The sequence below is a fragment of the Sinocyclocheilus anshuiensis genome, unplaced genomic scaffold (assembly GCF_001515605.1).
Source record: "Sinocyclocheilus anshuiensis isolate Anshui unplaced genomic scaffold, SAMN03320099.WGS_v1.1 scaffold637, whole genome shotgun sequence".
NCBI lineage: Eukaryota > Metazoa > Chordata > Actinopteri > Cypriniformes > Cyprinidae > Sinocyclocheilus > Sinocyclocheilus anshuiensis.
In genome coordinates this window covers 1960586-1966983 of record NW_015539816.1, presented here as the reverse complement: position 1 = coordinate 1966983, position 6398 = coordinate 1960586, and the positions used below count along the sequence as shown (strand labels likewise).

At 36.0% G+C, this 6398-nt stretch overlaps 1 long non-coding RNA gene across 1 annotated transcript in view; it reads right to left on the bottom strand.

The window, feature by feature from the left end:
• Positions 1–383: 383 nt before the first annotated feature.
• Positions 384–6398, bottom strand: part of LOC107683997 (uncharacterized) — a 23139-nt gene continuing 17124 nt past the window's right edge. Inside the window, exons 2-3 of the long non-coding RNA XR_001633802.1 lie at positions 4644–4840; positions 384–461 (exon numbers count right to left, since the gene is read on the bottom strand). This is a non-coding gene — a long non-coding RNA (uncharacterized LOC107683997). The remainder of the gene's footprint in view (positions 462–4643; positions 4841–6398) is intronic.

Below are 6398 nucleotides of genomic sequence, written 5' to 3'. Positions count from 1 at the left end.
TTGTCAAATTTCTGAAACTGTAATCATAGTGCAAAAAAATACTTCCAAGATTCATTCATGTTTTCATGATTAATGTTTTGAATATTTGTTCTCACTTTTCACTTTAACAGTCTAGTGGTTAAATTCTTCAATGCTGATTCACATTAAGGGAATGCAGAATGAGGCCTGATCTTTGATTTATTTGTGTCCATGCCTCTATATGTCTGTGTAAGAAAGGCCTGTTTCTGATCAGCGTGCTTGAAAGCAATGTGTGGGCTTGTGTGATGTGTCCCGAATCATTAACAGTTTTGGCACATATGTGTTAGGGAGCTTGGCACTCTATAGTAAGCAGTGACTGTGATTCTCAATGTATATGTCAGCATTTAAGTTTTAAATATATGTGTGTGCACTTACTGCTGTTTTGTTGTGGTCTGGAGATGCTCTTGAAGCTCAGGCTTTTGTGTTGTTGCTTTTTTTAGTGTCTGAGGGTTAGAAGAAAAAATGTTAGAATCACATTTGATGACACAAAAGGCAAACCCTTTTTCAAAGCCACTTCAGAGGTGCAAAAAACAAGAACCACAGTAAAAAGAAAAAAATACTCAGTCCACAGTTTCTCTGATTTATGCTTCTCATCACTGTGAGAAGAAACAGTGACAATCAGCACTTTGTGGTATCAGCAGCAAAACCATTGTATATACATACATACACACACTCAAAAAAGGTACAAAACTGTGACAGGGCAGTAAAGCTTCAAAAGTGGGTACACTTTAGGCACTAACAAGCCTTTTAAATGTTATTTAAACTTGAAAATGTAATTGACACTTGGAAATGCATGAATTTAACTGCATTAGAAATCCAAACAAAGTGGCCAAAAAAAAAAAAAGAAGTTATTTACAGTTAAAATTGTAAATGAAAATGCAAAAAAACTAAAAAAGTAATACGATCTTTCTTTGTACATATAAAATTTCACTATTTACTTTTTTATTGGTATCGCTGTAATCTGGGCAAAAAAAATTATTTTAAAACAAAAATGTCAAAGTCTTAATTACCTTTTTAATTTATTTATTTGATTAATTATTATTTACACTTGAAAATGTAAATGAAAATACACACTTGAAAATGTATGAATTTCAGTGCATTAGCAAACAAAATATCAACTGAGTGGAATTAATGAACGAATAAAAAAATAAATACTATATATTGTTTTTTTTAATCAAAATATTTTAAAAACACATTAATTGAAATGTTTTGTTAGAAAAGTGTGCTTGTGCTATCTTCCCATTCTATTATCTAATGCTATGGCATTCATATATATTTTAATGTCAAGATACTTCTGGAGCCACTGTATACCACAAAAGTGTCAACTGTCATTTTTATCTATATGAGTTGTTGATACTGTTATTATGCCCACAGAATTTTCATCTTGAATTCATTCACTCTGTTCAGCTGAACTGACAGTGATATGATGCCTGGCCAGCTTCCAGCTGTATGTGTGTATAGCAGCAACAGAAGAAGAATGAGAGATCAGAGAGAAAGTGAATGTGAGAGTGTTTGGCCTGAAGCAGCGTGCCATAAAGTGAGATTAGCGGTCATAATCTGCTGAAGCATGTGTGTGTGTGTGTGTGAGGTGGAGAGGTGAGTCCTGTGGCCTCTGCTCGCTCACCCAGACAAATGTCAAATCTCCATTTACCTTACACAAAACAAAAAAAAAACCTAGATCACATACAAAAGCAACATGTGAGGCTCATTGTCTGAACTGTTTTATCCCAGGGCTCAGTTCCCTTTTTTCCATGTGCTGTGAAATAAATCATACTCAAAATCCAAAAATGAATTCAATGGCAACAGTGAAGCAAAGGACTTGCTCTTATATCACAGACACCAGGCGCTTTGATATGTTTCATGACTGATTGATACCAGCAATGAATGCTGTGTGGGTTTCTACTGTCAGGGCTTCTATTATATTAAAATTAGAGGCCTGTTTATCTAATTACAAAAGTACTATACTGTAAATAAGTTCACGTCCCATTTATCTCTCCGTTCTCACACTCAGAGAGACAATAATGTGCATAAGACTCACAAGAATATAAAAAGAAAGGAGGAATCATTCTGGAAAATAGAATAACACTGCAAACGCATGCGGTCTTCCCAGACAAAATGTAGACAGTTGTGTCAAAGACATACTTTGAGACAGTTCACAACATTAAATTGCTTTAGAGTACGTGGGGGCTGGCAAAAAAGACTATAATGATGAACAGATTAGAAGGTAAAGAGCGAAAGAAAAAGGGAGAGACTCTTGACCCTGACGTGGGGGTGTTAGGAGGGTAATTAAACAGAAAGAAAAGAAGAAGAGAGACTTAGAAAAGCATTAAAGAGAGACAGGCCTACAAGTAAAGTATACAAGTCCATTAATTGTTGCCTCAAGTTTTTCCCCCCTCCACAAAACAATTAAATGCAATTAATGAGCGCTTAAATATAGTTCTATACCCCTAATAAACGTTATATTTTTATTCACTGTATTGTGAACTATTCACTAAAGGATGATCTCAAAAGACAGATGACAGTGAAGGGACTCAGTTTAGTAAGCAAGTTCATTGTGTGGCACATATTGCCCCCTATCGGTAAATATGAGGAACAAACATTGATAATGAATGAAGTAATACGTGGTAATTGGAGAAGCGTCAGTTTCTCACACAAGCTAATTGAAATATTTTTATTTTCGCTTTCCCTATCCCACTTATAGACACATATACTGAGTTTACCTGGTAGTATTTGCCCAACTTTACAAAACAGATGACACTTTTTGTTTTCTCAAATCACTGTCATACTCAACAACATTTTGTTTCAATTAATACATCTCAATAACAAATAATTATAATTTAGAACAACCTACTGCATATTAAGTAGGATAATGACAGTAATGAAAGTGGTCTATTTAATCGGCTACACATTCTTTAACACCTGTGTAATTAACACTTTACACAAAGCTGTATGTTAAGCCAGATATTGTAAGGTTTCTGTTTCATAGTGTCGGAAAGATGAGCCGTGGAGGATGTAACCTATAGAGAGGACCTGCCGCGGTCACAATGCAGCTTTTGTCGCCTCAACAATCCTCTTTCAGTTTAACCACTAATGAATGCGCATTGTATATAATATACCTTTGTTTTCGCGTAGCATCTCCAATGAACTGTCTCCAAAAATAGGACAGGCTACTGTTGAATTAGGCAGTTTGAGAGCATCATATTTTGGGGTAGAGCTACATAGCATATTATAAAACGCGATGAGTGAGAAAAACGCTTCGGCTGAGTGGAACTTCCGGTGTTCTGGAATGCAACTAAATGCCTAAAAATGCTACTTCTTTGTAGTACCTCCACACCAACCGCAAATTAATGTTTAATTGTGTTTTTAATGGCTGTTTTTTAAAGCTAGCCCTGACATGCATGGTTAAGTCTTTAGTCATAGGGATAAAATGATGGCATAATTGAGAACAGACATGAAAAACTTATGTTTGGGTATTTACAAGATTTCTGTGGGAGCTGGTGAATGTACTCTGATGTTGAATGAAGCAACTTAGAGAACATTTCAGTTTATTGTGCTGTCAAGTAGGCCTATTTACGGAAGCCCAGAATAACAAGGTAGGCTAATTGCAACTTTATATCTTACAACATGACTACCTGCATGTGAATACGCACTTCCCTACATAGTAGGTGACAGTATGTGAAAAGAGTAGACCAGTTTTTACAGCATTCACAAAACAGTAGGTGGATGACTGACCTATTACGTCCGCCGAAATTTCAGAGTGCGCATCTGATGGACACTTTACTACCCCATGAGGCCATGGGAGAGGAGTTGTGAGTGGCAACAAAGTGATGCAACTGAAGCTGATAGGTCATGTGAAAGTAACATGACAAATGTTTTTTTTCTCATTTGTAAGTTGCTTTGGATAAAAGCGTCTGCTAAATGACTAAAATATAAATGTAAATGTAGTAAGTCCAGATTATATTCACAACATTCATATGGATGCAATTAGGCCTACTTAAAAAAAAAAACAACATGCAGTTTTGAATGCAACTCACAATTGATTTGTGACCACTTTTTCCTTATAATTTTTAATCTCACAATTACCCTTTCATTTTTTACTTTGAGGCAGAAACAACTTTGTTGAAGTATTGCTGCCCTTGACTATATAAACTTTATATATTTACTTATAATTATTTTTTATTGATTATTATATGATTGTTTTTGAGAGCAGTTTTTCGATCTGTTCCCCGCTAGCCCCCAAGCATTCCCAAAAAATCTTAGCATTTCTTGTCAATTATTTTTTCAAATTAAATGGGCTATGTCATATCCACATCCAGTTCACAACTGTCATCAATTATCTCATTAGTCTCAAGCATTTTAGTAGAAACATCTGAGACAAAGTCTCATGAGCTACAAAAGGGAAACATTTTTAACAATAAGCCTTCCATGCTGTAAAATGCATGCACAACAACATTGATGTCCCTTATCTTCTTGACCAGAGAAACCCTTTGGGATTCCACCCCCTCTTTCTTTCTCTATTCTCATTACAGAGATAAGTCTATACTGTCCCGCTATCCCATGATAGCCATGCCTCTCTGGTGTCTGTCTCCTTTAGATACATTTCTGCATGCCATTTAAAACTTTACCTTTGAACAATCCCTCACGTCTCGCCTGTCACATCTGACAGGTCACTCACAGGATATCAGCGCTATTCATTAGAAAAAAGACAGCTCATTGCACTCCCTCCATCCAGTGGCCTCACAGCCGTCTGGCCGCTGTGGAGATGAGGAGACAGTGAGAGATGGTCTGGTCTGAAGTGCCAGGGATGGGTGACGTACAACAGCTACAAACAACACACCCAAGAGAGAAGATAAGAGAAGACCGCTCATTAACATGCTCTCGCTCACACACACAAATAAACACGTTGACACATTCAAGGCATGGCGATAATGTCCAAAAATGCATTACTATGCAAATTATTAATTTACACATGCACAGAAATGTAAACAACATTTTCAAAGTTCCCAATGAAAGTACATGAAAAAAATCTACATTTTCATGTTTTTGTCCTACTTCCTAGTTCCTACTTGGCCACATGCATTTCTTTAGCATATAGTCTTTATATTTTACATTCATACTTCTCAGTTTATTTTCCTTTCTCCTTTCTCACAGTCCTAAGCTCCAGTTGTCCTCCTTTTTTATTTGGTTACCTCACAATTCTTCAGAAATCCTTCGGCTGCAGTTTCATATCTATGATCTGATTGAGTCGTTTCGGCCATATGAGTTTCTCTTGTACTCTTTCCTTATTTCTCTCTCTTTCTCAGTGTTGTTGAGATGAAATGTGCTCCGAGTCTGATCCGCTTGCTGGGGGGTCTGAGTCGCTGGCTGGCCTGGACTAGAGTAACTGACTCCAGTCTGTGATATCCCACTGATTTATGATCAGTACTTCCTGCCCTGAGCTTAACCTGCAACATTATGACCAAACAAGCAAAAATGTTGCCAGAACACCTTCTGAATATACACAAAGGATTGAGTTCCCTCAATAACAAAACTTCAACCAATTTGAATTTGGTCATTCACTTTGCAAAAATGTTAGATTTCTTACTTAAATTATCAGCTAGCAGAGCAGTTTATCAGTAGTTGCTCATTTTTTATTGTAACATATGGTTAAAATATTACACTGATATTACATTATTTAATATTTCCTAAATTAATATTTAATATAATGAAGTTTGAGGTCAGTAAGATTTTTTAAAGAAATTAAGATATCACAAAATATACACATTTAAAATAAATGCTAATAATATTAATGTGTCTAATGTGTAAGTTTTATTACAAAGTAACTTTAATAGCAGTGTTGTTGTTAACTAAAACAAAACAAAAAAATGTTTTTGTTAATTAAAATAAAGCTGCAAGATGGACGCAAGCTAGATGGAAAAACTTATTTGAAGAAAGTTACCTTAAAGGGTTAGTTCAGATATAAGCCAAGAGGAGACTGGTTTTCCTTTGCTAAAGTAAGGAAACTTTGCTTCCTTTGATCCTGTAAACAAACTTTGGTTTTCACGAGACTCACCGCGCATGCGCAGCGCTGACCTCATACGTCATGCTCTTGGAACTGCTTCTGTGTACAACAGTGAGCGCAAGCTACATTAACCACTTACTGTGCGCCCCTGTTTTTGAGCATTCAGAACATGGATCTTGAGTGTTTTAGCTGTCAAATGATATATAGTTTATGATAGTTGATTGAATATTGTTTTAAAACAAAGACAATTAAAAGCACAGACACGCCTAAACACGCACTTCCGGCCCGCCCGTGGGGTGCGGGTTAATTAAAGTGATTATTACGTTTTGAATATGGATATTTTTCTTACAAAAACGCATCGATTCACTACAGAAGGCCT